The 20,854-nt window shown below is 34.4% G+C and overlaps 1 protein-coding gene across 4 annotated transcripts in view; it reads right to left on the bottom strand.

Annotated features, from left to right (window-relative positions):
- Positions 1-9,686, bottom strand: part of sif (guanine nucleotide exchange factor still life) — a 487,274-nt gene extending 477,588 nt beyond the window's left edge. For 2 of the 4 annotated variants that reach the window (XM_074126180.1, XM_074126181.1), the window contains exon 1: positions 9,150-9,682. The gene's annotated coding sequence lies outside the window, so the exon portion shown is untranslated. Of the gene's footprint in view, positions 1-9,149 lie in introns of all 4 variants that reach the window. The other 2 variants (XM_074126178.1, XM_074126179.1) reach the window with 2 other exon arrangements.
- Between the last annotated feature and the right edge of the window lie 11,168 nt (positions 9,687-20,854).

Below are 20,854 nucleotides of genomic sequence, written 5' to 3'. Positions count from 1 at the left end.
GGGCCATAGAAAAAGAAAAATCAAAATAATGCGAAATCTTAATTATCAGTAAAATGGTACTTTCGTTTAATCGATTTACCAAAAATCTAAGAAAACTCCAATTTCCTATATTTTAGTTATGTTAGTAGACAAAAATTCACTCAAAATTAAGAAAAATCTAAGATCGCAAAAATTTCTATGACTGGACGGACGGTGCTCGGAATAGATAAGGTAAAAAATTTAGATTGTGAGCATTGCAGGTACAAATTTCAAACCTAGATTTCTTTCCCCAAAAGCGTCCATAATCTGTCAGTTTACGCTGGTGGAGGATTGTTTACGCTGGTTTAATGCTCCCAGTATTTGGGGTTATTTTTATCCCAACACCTAGAATATCCAGAGATCTTGCTCTACTCACTTCTTACTAGAGCCTGGGACACTACAATCCTGATAGTCTGGGTAGTTAACTGGTGATGAAGAGGAATCTAGCCTCCCTGGGGCAGATTGAAGGTGTCTATTTAGCATTCCAAAGTGCCAGCTTCTCATCATATTTCTTCTTCGGTTGAAGTTGTGTGTATACCATCTTTAGAATTATTCTGTTAAAAAAAATGGTTTTGCTTTACAATACTTCAAAGAAGCTTATAAATAAATTGCACTCGGCATGCAGCCAGTAAAAACTGCGCCCCACCACTTGAATGTTTTGTACAAATCACCTCGACCAAGAAAATCGCGTGAAGCTACGTCAAGAAGTTAAGAGAACAGAGAATTACGGTTGCTACCAAAAATTATGGGAAAACAATTCAGATGAAATTATTCAGCTGACTTAATAACTTAATCCTACGCTATAAACGATAGTGCCACATTTACTTGCAAAGTTGTGACTACTTTTTGTTTTTATTTATTACCCACATTAATGCTTAATTGACCCTCCCATTTTAAGCAAATCTCTAACGAAGAATAAGGAAAACACTATCTTCAGAAAATAAGCTGCTTCATAGCACTTGTATTAAATAATATTAACGAGAAAATAGCCCAGCATTCACGGAGCTATTGAGCATTGCTACTAGCTTTACATATAAAAAGGTGACAGTGAGGGCTGCCAGAAAACGAAGAATGAGGACTTTCACTGGTTTATTCTAGCTAAATCCTTAGATGTCCTTCACCATGACCTCATGACATCATACTGAACAATTTCTTTAAAATAAAAATCCTTAAAAATAACTAAATGAGTAAGTTAATATCTGCTCGGATTTTCAAGTGTTGCTGATGAAAAATTCTTTACATCGAAACTGATTCTGGAATATTCTAGATTCTAAAAGACTGGGGGTGTGACTGGTGGGAAAAAAAATTCTGGATATTGTAAAATAAATAAAGACGCGCTCTCCGAAAAGATCTACTGGCAATAAATTTTGGTGTCTGGAAGAACCCAGAACAGATTCGTTCAATTATGTATTCACAACTAATCTACTCAAATTTCAAAATCCCCTTTCTAGCTTTTAAGCATGGCTTTCAATTATTATTATTATTATGAATACTGCAAAGGTAACTAGAGAAACTGGGACATATTTTCGACCAAAGATGCGAAGGCAACAGAAAAAAGGGAGAAGCCTATAATTTGGCTCTATCTCTCACCTCAAAAATTACCTGATTTTGCTCGTAACTTAGTAAAAGATAAATCCAGCCATCCAGAAAATTAACGAGACCCATTTGGAGATACAACGTCACAAGTATTCCTTTTTAAGGTATCCTGATTATTCCTTTTGAATCACAGACCCACCCGTGGGGCTAGTGAGGTAGATTTTCTTTCAGGCAGCTTTAACGTTCCTACCGGACTTTGAAGGGAATACTTAAGGAATGCTGTCCCTCACAGGGAATTATTAGAATATTCTGAAGAATAAAAACTTAAGATACCATATTTTAAATAAATCCTAAACTTAGCAAATAGAATCTCCAAAATTTAAAATTAAAACTGCCCGGTAGGACAGTTGTATAAGGGTTGATCATCAAAAACTGCACGAAAAAGCGTAACGTTGAAAAACACCCAACTTTGACAATTTTTTTCTCTTTCTATAAAAGATAAAATTCCCAAATTTTCTTTAAAATAAAGGGTAAATCCTCCTTTATAACTGTTATTTTTTTGCAACAACCCAGATCTAACAGGTTTTGAGAAAAAAGTTGCCGAAAATGAGCAAAAACGACTTTTTCAAAAAATCTTCTTCTTCTTACCTTTTTTGTAAACAACGTAGCGCCTAAACGCGAGAACCGATTTTCATGAATGAGGTGTCATTCGATTCGGAATTTTATGTAGATGTGCCTTTTGGGGGTCTCGACGCTGTACATCGAATGGGAGAGGAGTTACCCCCTTTATGTAAGGCCCTTTCCAAAATTATTATTACTAATTACTCTGTAAATCTTGGCCCGATTTGGATAAAATTTGGTAGGATGATAGGGTTAGGGCTCCCCTACGTAACATAAAGCGGCGATCAGCTCTTACACTTGTTAAGGGAAAGTATAGCAATCGTTTAAAATTATCGACACGTGAACCGATTTTCATGAATGAAGTGTCATTCGAATCGAAATTTTGTACAGATTTGCACTTTAAAAGCCTCGACGCTGTGCCTCATAAGGAGGGGAGTTTGCCCCACCCAAGCAAGGCCCTTTCTAAAACTATTTTTTTTTTTTTTTTTTTTTTTTTTTTTTTTAATGATTTAAAGCGCGTCAACATCCAAGGTTATTAGCGCCCGGAGCTTTTTCCAGTGCACTGCCGGCCTCCGGACAGTGTTCTCTCGTTACAGACAACACTGTCCATCACCGGACAGTGAGCTGTAAGAAGCTCCTAGGAAGAGAAAATCTAAGGGTCAGCTGCTGGATTCGAACCCGGGACCTCCGCGTGGGAGTCCAGTATGCTAACCTCATAGCTAATCCCTTCCCTCTAAAACTATTATTACCAATATTTCTATAACGCTTAGTCCGATTTTGATAAAATTCTGCTCAAATAAGTGGTTAAAGCTCCTCTACGTGGCTGTGAAGTGCTATCGCGCTCTTGCACCTACTAAGAGGAAATACTGCAATCGTTAAAATTATCAATGATTGAACCGATTTAAATCAATGAATTGTCGTTCGATTAAAAAATCATTGCCTCTTTGCCTAGAAGTACTGCAATCGCAGTTTATTTTTCTTACTCCTCTTAAAAGAAAGTACTGAAATCGTAGTTTAATTTTGCTATTTACGTACAAATTCCTTCCTATGTTATTCAAAACGCTTTTTCAAAAAAAAATTGTTATTGAGAATGGTTTGGGGGACCGCAACTATAATCATTCTTTAAAAAGATCTCTCTAGTGGTAGTTACGGTTCCGACTTAACACCTTAACAGGTTATAATGATAGAATTGCTTATTCCAAATTTAAAAAAATCTGTAAAGCAGATATGTAACTTTGCAAAATAGACAAAAAGGAAAATCTATCCAAAAGGTACAAAAATCTCCTTAACAAAAACTTACAGTTTAAAATGTTAAGTATAAGGGTTGATTAAACGCCAAAAGGTACACAAATCAGCAAGTACCCAACATTTCATTAATATTTAAATAATTTTACTGCATTAATATTCATTAATATTTTTTAGAATTTATTAGATGTCACAGACCCTTATGCTGGCCACTTCATTTATAATATTTTTTTGTTATAATTATGATAAATCACATATTCATACATGCATGTTAAAGTAGAAAAAGACAAAGTTAGAGTCGGCTACTGTCTTGAATTCGTCTTACCGAAATATTCTTGAGCATAAATAACACACAGTTATAACAAGTAGATTATTCAACAATTATTGATTTCTCAATTGTAATTCAATTTAGTCCCCCCAATTTTACTCATAGTAAAATACTGGAATAATCAGCTGTCCTAAAAATATGCATATCTTATTCATTTTATATTACATGTACACAACATTGAATACCTAGATTGAGAATGTAATTGAAGAAAACTATATTATTTGCGATAAAGTCAGATAATTATTACCCATTATTATAAACGTTTGACTACTACATAAAATAACAATTACTTTGATCGAAGAATGAACTTAAACCGACAATTTTTATTTAAAAATAAAAATAGATAAATAAAATAAACAAAATCATTGATGTATGTTGGTGGAAGCATTTTTTAAAAAAGATTTTGAATTGTTTAGCCTCATAATGTTTTTATATTTTTTATAACGTTTTTCTTTTTAACCAGTAATTAACAATTTGATTATTATAAATAACTAGATATTACAGTCAATCTACAGTGCTACTTGAACATACACTGGGCCAAAAAAGTCTGTGAACACTAACCTAAATTTTATTACTTTTATTATTATCTTATTAGAAACTTCTTTTATTTTCAAATGAAATATACTATTCGATAGAGAGAAACCAGAGTTTTTCATTTTATATTCAATCTTTTATTTTTGTTCAGCAGGAATATCACAATTAAATGTTTAACAAAACAACACCCCAAACGAATGCAAAAAAAGTCTGTGAACAGCTGTATAAATATGTAAAAACATTAAGATAACAAACAGAAAAACGATTGAATAAAGTTTCAAAGTTCTCTATTGTATTGTAGAAACCACTACAGTCAGTTTTGTGAATAAATAATCTAATTAGTACATATTTAACCACTAATATGGAAGTTCCCAGACCAATTCGAGAACTTATTGTGACGTTGCGAAATGAAAGAAAAAGTATTCGAGAAATAGGGAAGATAGTTCAAAAAAACCCTTCAACGGTGCATAATATAATTAAAAAGTACGGAAATGTGATTAGTAGGCCACGCAGTGGACGGCCACCAAAACTTAATTCCTTTCATAAACGGCAAATTCTGAAGTCTGTTCGAGAAGAACCCAGGACAAGCGCTCAAAAAATCAGTCAAGAATTATCAAATGGTTATGTGTAAGCGTAACACCGCAGACAATTAGAAATAAATTACATGAATACGATTATTGCGGTCGAGTCCCGAGGAAAAAACCTTTAATCAATAAAATAAATCGTAACCGCCGATTGGATTTCGCGAAAGAATATGTTTCTAAGCCTTCTAGTTTCTGGGAAACCGTAATCTTTTCAGATGAGTCGAAATTCAATGTATGTGGGTCTGATTGACGACAAAAAGTGTGGCGAAAAAGAAATGAAGCTATGAAAATGAAAAATATGAAGCCTACTTTTAAGCATGGGGGAGGCAACATTCTGGTGTGGGGTGCATGAGTGCTAAAGAAGTGGGCAAGTTAGATCTAATTAATGGTATGATGGACCAATATGTGTATGTGGATATATTAAGACGCAATTTAAAAAAAAATTCAAAAAAATTAGGGTTGGAGGGAACGTTTGTCTTCCAACAAGACAATGACCCGAAACATACCGCACTAAAAACTCGGGAATGGCTTTTAAATAATACACTCTGGCGCCTAAACACCCCTCCACAATTGCCAGACCTTAACCCAATAGAACATTTGTGGGATGAAATCAGCCGCCAAATAAATAAACGAGGAATAAGAAACCGTGAACAACTAAAAAACGCTATTTTAGAAGAGTGGGATAAAATTCCAACATTGACGACCACAAAATTATAAGGATCGATGAAAGCTCGCTTGTTGGAAGTGATTAGGAACATAGGAGGTCCTACAAGTTTTTAAAATTTATAATTCACGTACAATGTGTAAGAATGATTTATTTCTGCAAAGTGTTCACAGACTTTTTTTGCATTCGTTTGGGGTGTTGTTTTGTTAAACATTTAATTGTGATATTCCTGCTGAACAAAAATAAAAGATTGAATATAAAATGAAAAATTCTGGTTTCTCTCTATCGAATAGTATATTTCATTTGAAAATAAAAGAAGTTTCTAATAAGATAATAATAAAAGTAATAAAATTTAGGTTAGTGTTCACAGACTTTTTTGGCCCAGTGTATATTTTGTAGACGAAAATGGCCAGCATAAGGGTCTGTGTCATCTAATAAATTCTAAAAAATATTAATGAATATTAATGCAGTAAAATTACTTGAATATTAATGAAGAATTAATGAAATGTTGGGTGCTTGCTGATTTGTGTACCTTTTGGCGTTTAATCAACCCTTATACTTAACATTTTCAACTGTAAGTTTTTGTTAAAGAGATAAATAAATAAACTTGAAGAAAATAATTCTAGTTTAAATAAAAATAAATTCAAAGATAAAAAGATTGTTGGAATACAGCATAGCTAGGCTACTCTGGTATGTATCAGAAGCTGTAAAGTGTACAGCAGTAAAAATGGACAATAAAGTAAAATGAAAAACTACAGGCAAAGTATAATCAAATCATGAAATAACAAAAATTTCGTAATGTTTAAAAAAAAACGCAATAAAAAACACAAACGTTCTTTGTTATTATTTTGGAACCACATATCAGAACCATACCCTATTGCGCAATAGGTAAGGTTGCGGATATTTATGTACAGTAGTTCTATAAAGAGTCGTTTTAAGTATAGCTTTCCTTCCTTATTTTAGATTTGTATGCAAGATTGCTGAAAAAAAAAAAACGGAAATACGATTGCAAACAAAAAAAAAATTATAAGCCTGCACGTGTTCGGAAGTACCTGCTTATAACAAAGGAAATAAGATAAAGGGCATTCTCTAGTAAACCAACTGAGTATAACTTAAAAACAAAAATGTTCATATCTATTCTCTCGACCTTGCCCTAAAAAAAGAAACTAATATTTCTAATAGTGTACACTTCATGGTGTGGATATCCATTTTAAATTTTAGTCACACCCTCCCATTAGAGGATTTAATTGTGCAGATTTTCTATGGAAGATTGTTAAGTTTCCTTGAACATTGTAAATGCGATTTTTTTTTCACTCGGCGGTTGTCTCAGCGCACAGCCATAACATGATAACCAGAAAAATCATAGTTCATAATTAAATCCAAGTTTAACTGGGGATCCTATAAATAAAAATTTTCATTTGTATCAATCTGAAGATGCCTCTTTATGTGAATTGTGTGTGAGTAGGGAATTTGTGTTCTCGATAATGCCTCTCAACGATTTCTTTAAACATCGTTCACTTCCGGCTAATATTAACAAGGATTATCTGAATTGCTAGAATTCCGAGTTTTCGAAAAAAAAAAAATGGCGTTACCAAAAATGAAAACTTCCTAAGCATTGTTTTCACGGTTTTCTGGAAAAACAGCTCAAGCTGATTTCTTTTAACTTGCTTATACTTCTAGTTTGAATTTAAACTTACAATACATGAATTATATAAAGCTGTTCTCTTATATGGGGGTTATTTTAGAGGTGGGTTGAGGGTAAGTTTTCTCTAGGGGCCACCTAAACTAGCCTATGAGATTTTAGTAAAGCAGTTTTTTGAAAATTAGAAAAACAGTGTGGGTGGCAACTTTTAAGTTCCAAACATATGATTTATTTCTGTTACGATATCTCTTGCAACTAAACTTACCACACACCTATTTACTATTGAAAAAAATAAATTTCAAAACCAATCGATTATAGAAGAATGAATCTATTATATTCGAAACTAAAATAAATAAAAAATAAAGGCAAATAAAGGGAGAACCCTCACCTGAACTTAGCAAATCCTTATTATTTATTCTTAATAACAGTTTTATCATTACTAATCCCGAAAAAAAACTTGTTTTTTTTAACACACTATATATTTTATATTAATAATAATGGAATCAAATAAAATTGCACATCTTTCTAGGATAACTCCGCTAGTATCGAGCTTAGAGCGCAAATAACGCCGGCCTAGCAGATCCACCTGGCTCTGGGCTACACTAGCGAACTCTTCCCTAACACGACTTGTACTATTTTTATTTTGTAGTATTTTATGGGTATTCTGTGTAAATTATTATTATTTTTTTTAATCATTAAATCATTTATAGCTATAATTTAGTAAATTTATATCGTCTAAATGATTATATATTTTAATAATGTCGATAAAATAAATATAAATACAGATTATCGATTAAAAAATTTAGATTATTTACAATATTAAGTGAACGATACCTATTTCTATTTAATTTCTTTTTTTAAATAAATCTTTTAGATCATGCTTGTAAGTTTAATGCTTTATTTATGTATTTAGAAAACTAGAAATTAAAAAAATAAATAAATAAATAAACGTGTAAAAACATGCTGCAAGAGACGCAGGCAAAAATAATTTAAAAAAATTTCGTTTTCCCATCATTTATGTTCTATTTCATGCTGTATTTATGATATTATTAGTGAAATTATTCTATAGATAAATTAATATTTTTAATTTATTTGAAAAGGTTTCTGGGAACTATTTGGTAGCCCTTCTTCAGAAAACTGTTTCTATATGTGATGAGAAGATGGTAAAAAAAAAACTAGGAAAACTGAAAATGTTTTCAAACTCTCCGAATCAGTTTTTCTACCAAAAGAAAAGCTTCAGATGAAGGGTTTCCAACGTACATTAATGCCATCCAGAAACGCTTAAAGCGAGTTAATACGGGTAGGGTCAAAAAAATACAATTTTTGTAAGTTATTGCAAAACACAATCCTTCGTTATATTTTAAAGGTCTGGTGATATTTATATAATCGTGTGGTATTAAATTATTATCATAATTTTAAATTTTTATTTTTATATTTTACGCAAAAAAAATTATTATTTTTAATCTATACTACGAGATTAAAAAATAAAGAAAAACTTAAGAAAACATGCCCTTTATAGATTCTTTTTAATTTTATTTCGTTACTTCTATTTCATGCTGAATATTTTTTGCACAAGGGTATTTTATTTATTAATGTTTTTTATATATACATATGTATATTAATTATTTTTTATTTTCATAAAAATGTTGTGCTCTCTATGGATGTGTAGGTATAGTTTTATTTTAATTTTATTAAACTTTTTTGCTACGAGGTTGTATAAAAGCTAAGAGGGTTTTGTGAAGGCAGGTTACAGTGGAAAAACAAAATTCTGTTAAAATGAAAAAACACAAAAATAATGCTTGGAAAATACCAAAAATAAAAAAATAAAAACCGGGGGGGTTAACTGGAAAAGTGTGTAAAGGGATTATTTTTTTCACAGGATAACTTTCTTTAATTAGTGCTTTCAAAAACAAAACAAAAATTATTACTTTTTTTGGAGTTTTTGGTTTCTTTTTTTTTTTTCTTTTAGGTATTTACCGGAAAATTGTTGTAAAAATAAGGTGTCGTTGGTGTTGTTGTTGTTGTTGCTGAAGAAAGCTGTTGTGGTAGGGAGTGCCTTGGTCCCATTGTTGTTCTCTTGTTCTCGTTCTTGTTAAATTCTTTTTTTTTGTTCTGTTTTTTTTTGTTCCGAGCTTTTTTGTTTTCAATTTTTTTTTGTATTTGTTTTAATATACTAGATGTTAATACTCGGGGGTAGTTCTATTTTATAATAATACGGTGCGGTTGGTAGCAACCATCTACTGGTAGGTCTGACCGACAGACTGCGCCACCTACCAACACTATACCAACCTATATATTGAATTTGCAACCCACCCACGGTTCTGGGTGGCTGAAACTGACGAGAAATGGGAGGGAAGGATCCCGGGGGTTGGGTTGGGTCGGGTCGGGCCGCGCGGTAGTACGTAAAGTTAGGGTTAGGAGGTTGAAGCGCTTCAGCTTCTGCGAAAACTTCCCTCCTATATAACTTCCCATCCCTGAGAGCACCCTACAGCATTCTCGCCCCCACCCTTAGCTTCTCTGAGGCCACGTCGAATGGGGCGTGTCCTTTTTCCAGCCCCCTCCCCCCGACCATTACTTTGCTTTTCATCTCACTCTCACTCATCCTCTCCTTGTTTTTGCCCTCATAGTCTCTTTACCCTCTCTGTTTAGTTATCTACGTCTCCACCCTCTTTTATCACTTTCTCTTCGTCAAACCGGCCATCTCTTTCACATGCAGCCTCCTTCTTCTTCTGTAATATGAAAAATATTTCCCCTTTTTTTTCCTTTGCTTAAACTCCCTCTCCCTTCAGCATCAACCATGTGAGAAATAATATATATACACAGAGAATCACACGCCGACATCCCGAACGTACAAACATACTTGTCTCTTAAGAGGTTGAAGGAGGGACCTACCTTCTTCTCTTCACAGGCGGACGGACACTCAGCCTACTTTTTGTTTCATCATCATCAATAGACACGAAAGACAGATAGACATAGTTAAACTTGAACAAATTAATGGAAGTTTTTGTACTTTCATTCCACAAATTAAGTGCGATAAGTTATTTCTTTTTGCTTAAAAATCGAGACAAGAGCCATGAGTTCGAAAAATTGATCTGCACTCTGTCTGCACTTGTTGGGGTTTGACCATACGCTTTTCATCTCATGTTATAGAAAAAAAAGGAGGTAAAGAACATTATTGTAAACAAAGGATAATTCCGGCAAAAAGAAATAAAACTAAAACTCAAAATAACATCTCTAACGTAAATACAGAAAGCAAGCAATAAAAATTAGCGTTTAATCAGAACTTCAAAAGAGAGTAAAAGAAAAGAAAATTCTTAAGTGCTCGATTTTCCTTAAGACTTTAAATTTTAACTTAAGTTGAATTTCCTTCAATAATACATATGTTTGCTATTGTACATTACTATCAGAAAATTTCGCATACTATCAAAAGCGTACTAAACAAATGATCTAAACTTAAATTACAAAACAAACTTACTTTGAACAAAACTTAGCTGTGACCTATATATGAACCTACCGGACTAAAGTTGTTGTGTTCCACTAACTATTCTAACCTTCACCAATCCTTACAACCAAAAATCCTACGAAAAAAACACCAATGCTTTTTATTACGTCTGCAGTAAAACCCTACATAATGTCCTACACATTCCCGAGGATCTGTTAAAAATACCGCTATCAAAGTTCCACAACTCCTTACTTATCCTATATCATGGAAATCCTTTGCAAGGCAGCTTTCAAGCTTACCCAATACTCCAGTAATCGATTGAAGTGGCCTCGGTATGAAGATAAATTAAATAGTAAGCAAATTATTTCGCTCCTCATTCATTTAAGACTCTAGCTTTTACAAAAACATCATTTTGGGTAGCGTACCGGGAAGGATTCTTAAGTTTCTGGGCTACACCCAGAAAACTCAATGATTTAAAAAACTTTTACGAGGTAAACAAAAATATGCAATACACATAATTGCGTAATTGTTAATACAGTTTGGCAATGTGGATGGATCGCTAAGAATCACATAAGAAAAAAGGGCATAAAACCAATTAACTGCGATTTTATCGAAAGTATGTAATCTAATTTAAATATTTTAAATCATAAATTACTTACGAAAGAAATTCCAAGATAAATCCTACCTTGATTGAAACTGGCCAGTGATGTTCTTATCTCAAAGCTGAACGAAAAGACATTCCAATTTATTTAAAAAAAAAAAAAACACTATATACAATTTTCGGCGCTAAGAACAATAAAAAGTATAATTAATTACACCAATAAACAAATTGAAAACAATTAACAAATCAGGGGAAATTGAAACAAAACTAATGTGTAAGAGCGATAAAAGTTCAAGAAAAGTAAACGGGTCTCAACAGCTGTTGTGATAGAATAGTTAGGGGTATGAAAACAGTATTGCCAACTTAATTGAATTATCCAGTTTATCATAGTAAAGTATAAAAACATACACACACACACAATAGCATTACAAACAAAACATGAAAACAACTCAGTATAACCTTCTCTTTCTTGAACCCTCGTATAAAAAAATTGAAGATTCTTCCATGACTAGTTTCGTTTTTTATTGTTTTCAAGAATTATTACAGAAGACAATAATAATATAATCTATTTGTGTAGTTATGTCTAAATTTAGGAATAAACTTTTTTTTTCTTCTTATAGGGTTTTGTTTAATTTTATTGTTGTTGAGCGAACGTTCAGCGCTAACTTACAACTGTTGAAATTGAATTCTACTTAGAAATACAGGATAACGAAGCTAACGTGTTTGAGACGTCGTGGTGGATTATCGGTATGGATTATAGAAGAAACAGTTTGAGCTATGAATTGGGATGGAAGTATACTACTGAACATAATAATTTAACCGGATTGAATGTGGGACCGCACCGTATTTCCTAATGTGTTTAAGTGAAGTCTTGTAGAAGGCTATAGTTTGTTGGGTGTGCTTAGTTTAGATTTAGGACCGATCATGCGTCCTAGTTGGCCGTATCTTTTCTTTAGTTGTTTTAAGCCTGGTGTGTGGGTTTTCATGTGAGACTGCAGCCCAAGTAGAAACCCAGGTGCGTAATAGGATTCGAGGGATTTGATTATTAAGTAAGACCTATTTTGGGGGGGTTAACGTAGAAGTTATGAGGGCAATTTTATTAGGTGCTCCTGAAGGAATTTTGAAGGTTTCGGATGGTTCTCAGTGGGTAGAGAAGGCGTTGTCGTCAACATAGGAAGTGAATAATGTCTTTGGGTGGGAAGGAATATCTGCGGTGTAAAGGTTGTAAGTACCCAAAGTTGTAAGACCTATTCCTGGATTGGGCATCTAACCTAACAAAATCAACATTCAACAAGATTTTGGAGAATATAAAGTCGTTGGTAAAAAATTTTTTATAAGGGTATGGCTCCTAAATAGTAAATAAATAATAGAAATACATCAGAAACATATATTAAATGTTTGCTGTGATTTGACGTATTTCTGGTGAACATTCAACACTTAGTTTCAAGACAAATGTCCTTCAAAAGCTAGATGTCAACATACTCTAGACATGAAGTTAGATTACATTTGAACTTAAAGTTAATTAACGTGTTGAAATACCCATGTATTAAATTAATTCACATTAATTACGGTGGTTAATTGTGTTAAGTTCATTAATTAAATGTTTTACATAATTAACATAGAAATTATGTTACTCAAAACACTTTTCACTTTCACTTATTTACTCGTAGTGAGATAAAGTAATGGCAATCGAGTTAAATTCCGGAAATACATGTTTGGAACTCCGCAGAATCAATTACTCATTCGATTCTCTTTCTCATTCTCAACAATTCTCAAAAACTAAGAATTTTTAGACATACTAGTGATAGGATCATGCATGGAGATGCCTTAAATTGCATTTTCATCTCTTGCACTTTATATTTCCGTCCCGCACAACCCTTGCTGACCATATTATTATGTTTAAGTTACAATGAGAGGGATGTAAAGAGAAAACAAAATCAATTTTTGAATTCGGGAAACTCCCAATAGGTTCCAATTAAAAAAATCTGCACAAAGTAAAGGTAAGTCAAACCTAAAGGTCCACAATTACTTTTAATGACGTAAGATTTTTACTTTGCCAAAAGTGAAAACTACAGTTAGCCTCTACTTAAGAAAAAATAAATGCCATTTTTAAAATACAATAAGCAGAATTATTTAATTGCGATTTAGCGTGATTAAACTAGTTGATGCTTATCTTTGGCAATAAAAACACGGATTTACAAACGTTATTTCTTTAAACTGAAAGTGGTATTGAATTTTCCTTTAAATTATTTTTTTCACAAAATAAAAGCCGGATATTACTTTTAAACCTGAACACTAGGGGTTGCCAAATTTTTGCTTACGAAGATTAACGCCATCAATAACTGTCTGGAAGAAAAAAGAAAACAAAAAAAAAGTAAATCTGCTCGATTTCTAAGAAGCCCATGCCTGTAGGAATCCATATTAAGAATGTCATTAACGAAAAACCAAACTACATACGCAGCGGTAAATAAAGTCGTGTGAGTGTGCATATTAGATGGTAAATATTAAATAGGAAATAAAATCATGGCCAACTGAGCCGAAAAATACCGACAATAACCGATCACATTCGGCTTTTTAGAAATATAAGAAAAAGAGAGTCGTGTGAGTGTGCATACTAGATGTTAAATATTAAATAGGAAATAAAATCATGGTCAACTGAGCCGAAAATTACCGACAATAACCGATCGCATTCGGCTTGTTTAAAGAGAAAAGAGATAAATGTGATATTAAAAAACACGGCTAAGGCAGGTTGGGTTACAGATTTGGAATTCCTAGAATTTCAAGTTCTCTAACCCATCGTGCCTTGATGCAATAGGTTTGGACTGACTTTATTACTCTGTACTTAGTTTATCCGCTATATCTCAGGAACGGATAATCGTAGATACTTCAAATTTGATATTTCGTTCAAGTGTCACCACCGGAAGTGACAATAAATTTTTGGCCAAAATAGGCTCAACGGAAGCACCACTTTACTGAATAGATTTTTCACTTTTTTCACTTTATTTCAAAAACTGCTTCTCGGATTTTCTTGAAACTTGGAATAATTATAGCCTCACAAATAGCTCTACAACTTTCATTTGAAACATTTTTCTGGAATCATTCAATTAAGGGCACATTAGAGTGAGGGGGAGGTTGATATATCCGGTAGAATGCCAGTACGCTATATATACTTACTTCCTATTTAACAATAATTTAGATTAAATGTAAAACAAAAATTCTATATTTGAAAAAAATTAGTCAATCTGAAATGCGATTTTAGAACTAAATCTTACAGGGGATAAACAGATATCCTGTAATGTGTAATTTTTTCCGTCATTTACGGTCCTCTCTCTTTTTTCTTATAAGAAGGATTATATTTAATGTTGAAATTCCAAGTTACTTATTTACTTAACTTAAGCTTACTCACATAACAGAGTGTTAAATATTTAAAATCAATAAAATTATCAAAAGCATGATTTTAAATTTTTCTCAACAAAAATTTAATAAAACCCAAATTTAAATTTTTTTTTTTTGTTTAAAGAAAACGTTGACGTAATAAAAGATGCACATCTCGTGGTGGGTGCGGGCCAGTAGATAGCTTTAGCAGTGCAACCAGGGGATCAATGGTCTGAACCTCCATATCAACGCCCCACTATACCCACAACTTGGTCCACTTACTGGCTTGCACACTGACATACAAACAGACGTAGAGTACAGTGGCAGTCGACTGACTATATCCCTGGCCAATTGTGAATTACGTATTAACAAGTTTGGCCAATCATCATAAATCATCAGCTCACAATGTTTTGATCTCTAACGGTTATCTTAAAAGTTAAAATTATTTATTTTAAATTACTAATTACCTCCTAAAGGTCCTATTCTGTATACCCCCCATCAACCCTTGCTCCTTTCGTCACCTATCTGTGGCCAAAAACATTTATCTGAGAATAAACACAAATCCTTTAATCCCTATTTAGTCCACGCTAAAACATCCTTCCAGGAAATCCCAACTACACTTAAAAATGGTCCCACGTCCTCTTAAGCACCACCTAATCATCACCGGCATTCAAGCACATCATGCTAGTGTTATGCTATTACTTACTCAAGTAAATAGAGAATAAATTAAATACTCATGCACTACTACACTTAATAGCATTTCCGCGTAGTTTGTAATCAATACAAAAAATTAAAATGTTAGAAGTTGTTTGCGAGAAAATTTTAAAATGCGCCAAATTCTTTTCGAAAAATTGGCACATACGATTAGCCGATTCTTATAAAATTTAAAAATTTAGTCACACATTCGATTTTTAGTAATACTCCTCTAGATAGCAACTAAAATACAATACACAATTTACATAACTTTATGAAAAAAAAAAAAACTTAACCTCGTCTAACACAAATAAATAATGTATTTGTATATATTTTCCCAGAAATTACACCAATAGGATAAGAGAAACAACAAATTCAACAAAAAGCAAAAGCTCAAAAATTCAACACCTTATATTTCCTTTAAAAATGCCGATAGAAAGATGGAATACTGCAAAGTTGTACAGGTAAATGAGTACGACAATTGTACATATTTTCGCAGAGATAACACCAATAAGACGAAAGATACAGCAATTCCAAAATTGAAGGAAGTGTAAAAGACCAAAACATTATCACCTTATAAGAAATAAGATCTTAGAAAATAAATCTTACTTATCCCACTGCGAAAATATTTGTGTTTACTACTTTATTGTTACACACTTCATAAAAATTAGGTTTAAATGAAGGTTCAATTATTAAGCAGCAAATTTGACAATAATTGCCTTCTTCGCCATTATTAGACGCCGAGTTTCTTAATCCCTTAATCGAAATTCTATTTGTTCTACTACTTGTGAAATTAATGCCCTCTGCGCTTAACCGTGATGCATTATTTGTACAAATACTGAGGAAACCTCAGAGATTCAATTTTTAAGAACACTTCTCATCAGATTAACCGAGTTAGAAATTATTATTATTTTCTCTGTGCTTACTACTGTTATGGCCTCTCACAGCGAACAAGAAGGTGATTTATCACTCGCTGCTTTCACCCGCTTGATTAGCAACATTAAGAGGAAACTTAATCGCCATCTTGAGGCCTTTCTGCACTGCGGAAAGGACACTGTTACAACTGCCTCGCTAATCGCCTCACTACGCACACTGGTCCAGAGCGATTTCGACTCCTTCCTGCTATGTGCGGACCCGTACTTAGCCGCAGACCCGCTCCCGGCGGGCCTCTCGGAGGATCAGTTATTAGACGAGATCTATCCAGTGAAGAACCTTCGGAGGGAAATTCGTCACACCTTTGCAACAGCTGTGCCCGCTCCCCCCATCATCGCATCATCACGCACTTCCGCTACACGGTTGCGGCAACTCCTCGCAACTCCTCCCTCTACAACGAGTTCTCGCGCTCTTCTGTCGGCCAGTAAAGCCTCGGCCGCCCTCCCCGCGCCTTGCGTTGCTGCATCACCGCCTCCAGCGCGCTCGCAGCCTTCAATTCTTCTCAGGGTCTCTGATAAGGCCAAAGATATCCTTGCTGCTAGCCCCCGCACTCAGCGCGGTCATTGCGCAGCTTCGCTCTACCCCCGGACGGCTGCACTTGAACCGGAAGAAGAGGAGAATGCACTTAGTTGCTTAGTGCAACTGTTTTGGGAAGACAATACAGTCTCTAAACCCCTTCTCGCTTCTCTTTCATCTTCTTCGAGCTCACCTGCGCCCCCCCCGCGGTTGAGAAGCCGCACCCCACATCGCCACCGCCTCATCTCACTGGGGCTGAGAGGGCTTTTCCTTCTACTCACATCACTGGGGCTGAAGGTGCTTCTCCCACGCACTCACACTTACACCCTGCCTCTAAGGAGTCACGCCCCTCATCTCCTCCATTGCACTCCAGCTTAGGTGTTTGTGCCCCTCTCCTACCTTATCTCAGTGAGGCTGTGTGCCTATCCCCTTGCTCCAGGGATCTGCTGTGCGTTGGTGGATCTCTTACTGCAGCACCACTGCTCTACGTGGTTCGCTATTCTTTAAGAAAGCGTCAGTCTCATCCTCGATGCTACGCTTCATCGTCTTCTTCCTGCTGGCGCCTTAGCCCCCATTCCTTCATCCGTGGCCACTACGACATCCCGGATGGGTGCTGGGGTTGCTGACACTGCCTAAGCAACTGCAGCCTATGCTGCTCCGCTGCTACGATTCGCCTCAACACGCCCTCGATGGGTGCCCTCCCATCTACGCATATTTTTGCGGTTACAGCCTGCAGGGTGGCCGGTGTCAACTTCACCTGCCCCTTCGCCAGGCCTATCGTGCGATTGTGCAGTACCCCACTACCCAAGGGGCCTCTGGTAGCCTTCAACAGTTTCGGCACCTCGACTGGGCAGTGCGGGAATATCTCCGCGCTGTTCGCATCCGCTGTCAGCGCGGCCTCTTCGCACTTTGTTGCTCAGTGTTGAATTGAAGGAAGTGCAAAAGACCAAAACTTTATCACCTTATATTTCCTTTAAAAATGCCGATAGAAAGATGGAATACTGCACAGATGTAGAGGTAAATGAGTACTGCAATTGTACGTATTTTCGCAGAGATAACACCAATAAGACGAAAGATACAGCAATTCCAAAATTGAAGGAAGTGCTAAACACCAAAACTTTATCATCTTATATTTCCTTTAAAAATGCCGATAGAAAGATGGAATACTGCACAGATGTAGAGGTAAATGAGTACTATAATTGTACATATTATCGCAGAGATAACACCATTAAGACGAAAGATACAGCAATTCCAAACTTGAAGGAAGTGCTAAACACCAAAACTTTATCACCTTATATTTCCTTTAAAAATGCCGATAGAAAGATGGAATACTGCACAGATGTAGAGGTAAATGACTACTATAATTGTACATATTTTCGCAGAGATAACACCAATAAGACGAAAGATACAGCAATTCCAAACTTGAAGGAACTGCAAAAGACCAAAACTTTATCACCTTATATTTCCTTTAAAAATGCCGATAGAAAGATGGAATACTGCACAGATGTAGAGGTAAATGAGTACTATAATTGTACATATTTTCGCAGAGATAACACCAATAAGACGAAAGATACAGCAATTCCAAAATTGAAGGAAGTGCGAAAGACCAAAACTTTATCACCTTATATTTCCTTTAAAAATGCCGATAGAAAGATGGAATACTGCACAGATGTAGAGGTAAATGACTACTATAATTGTACATATTTTCGCAGAGATAACACCAATAAGGTGAAAGATACAGCAATTCCAAACTTGAAGGAAGTGCAAAAGACCAAAACTTTATCACCTTATATTTCCTTTAAAAATGCCGATAGAAAGATGGAATACTGCACAGATGTAGAGGTAAATGAGTACTATAATTGTACATATTTTCGCAGAGATAACACCAATAAGACGAAAGATACAGCAATTCCAAACATGAAGGAAGTACAAAAGACCAAAACTTTATCACCCTATATTTCCTTTAAAAATGCCGATAGAAAGATGGAATACTGCACAGATGTAGAGGTAAATGAGTACTATAATTGTACATATTTTCGCAGAGATAACACCAATAAGGTGAAAGATACAGCAATTCCAAACTTGAAGGAAGTGCAAAAGACCAAAACTTTATCACCTTATATTTCCTTTAAAAATGACGATAGAAAGATGGAATACTGCACAGATGTAGAGGTAAATGAGTACTATAATTGTATATATTTTCGCAGAGATAACACCAATAAGGTAAAAGATACAGCAATTCCAAACATGATGGAAGTGCAAAAGAAACAAAAATTTATCACCTTACATTTCCTTCAAAAATGACGATAGAAACATGGGATATTGCGCAGATGTAAAGGTAAATGAGTACTGCAATTGTACGTATTTTCGCAGAGATAACACCATTAAGACGAATGATACAGCAATTCCAAACTTGAAGGAAGTGCTAAACACCAAAACTTTATCACCTTATATTTCCTTTAAAAATGCTGATAGAAACATGGAATACTGCACAGATATAGAGGTAAATAAGCAGTATAATATTACATATTTTCGCAGAGATAACACCAATAAGACGAAAGATACAGCAATTCCAAACTTGAAGGAAGTGCAAAAGAACAAAATTTTATCACCTTATATTTCTTTCAAAAATGACGATAGAAACATGGGATATTGCACAGATGTAAAGGTAAATGAGTAATGCAATTGTACGTATTTTCGCAGAGATAACACCATTAAGACGAAAGATACAGCAATTCCAAAATTGAAGGAAGTGCAAAAACCCAAAACTTTATCACCTTATATTTCCTTTAAAAATGCCGATAGAAAGATGGAATACTGCACAGATGTAGAGGTAAATGACTACTATAATTGTACATATTTTCGCAGAGATAACACCAATAAGGTGAAAGATACAGCAATTCCAAACTTGAAGGAAGTGCAAAAGACCAAAACTTTATCACCTTATATTTCCTTTAAAAATGCCGATAGAAAGATGGAATACTGCACAGATGTAGAGGTAAATGAGTACTGCAATTGTACGTATTTTTGCAGAGATAACACCAATAAGACGAAAGATACAGCAATTCCAAAATTGAAGGAAGTGCAAAAGACCAAAACTTTATCATCTTATATTTCCTTTAAAAATGCCGATAGAAAGATGGAATACTGCACAGATGTACAGGTAAATGAGTACTATAATTGTACATATTATCGCAGAGATAACACCATTAAGACGAAAGATACAGCAATTCCAAACTTGAAGGAAGTGCTAAACACCAAAACTTTATCACCTTATATTTCCTTTAAAAATGCCGATAGAAAGATGGAATACTGCACAGATGTAGAGGTAAATGACTACTATAATTGTACATATTTTCGCAGAGATAACACCAATAAGGTGAAAGATACAGCAATTCCAAACTTGAAGGAAGTGCAAAAGACCAAAACTTTATCACCTTATATTTCCTTTAAAAATGCCGATAGAAAGATGGAATACTGCACAGATGTAGAGGTAAATGAGTACTATAATTGTACATATTTTCGCAGAGATAACACCAATAAGACGAAAGATACAGCAATTCCAAAATTGAAGGAAGTGCAAAAGACCAAAACTTTATCACCTTATATTTCCTTTAAAAATGCCGATAGAAAGATGGAATACTGCACAGATGTAGAGGTAAATGACTACTATAATTGTACATATTTTCGCAGTGATAACACCAATAAGTCGAAAGATACAGCAATTCCAAAATTGAAGGAAGTGCAAAAGACCAAAACTTTATCACCTTATATTTCCTTTAAAAATGCCGATAGAAAGATGGAATACTGCACAGATGTAGAGGTAAATGACTACTATAATTGTACATATTTTCGCAGAGATAACACCAATAAGGTGAAAGATACAGCAATTCCAAAACTTGAAGGAAGTGCAAAAGACCAAAACTTTATCACCTTATATTTCCTTTAAAAATGACGATAGAAAGATGGAATACTGCACAGATGTAGAGGTAAATGAGTACTATAATTGTATATATTTTCGCAGAGATAACACCAATAAGGTAAAAGATACAGCAATTCCAAACATGATGGAAGTGCAAAAGAAACAAAAATTTATCACCTTACATTTCCTTCAAAAATGAC

The sequence above is a fragment of the Rhodnius prolixus genome, unplaced genomic scaffold (assembly GCF_049639745.1).
Source record: "Rhodnius prolixus isolate KJV_2025 unplaced genomic scaffold, Rpr scaffold_3, whole genome shotgun sequence".
In the NCBI taxonomy this organism is placed as follows: domain Eukaryota; kingdom Metazoa; phylum Arthropoda; class Insecta; order Hemiptera; family Reduviidae; genus Rhodnius; species Rhodnius prolixus.
This window is presented reverse-complemented; position numbering and strand designations above follow the sequence as displayed.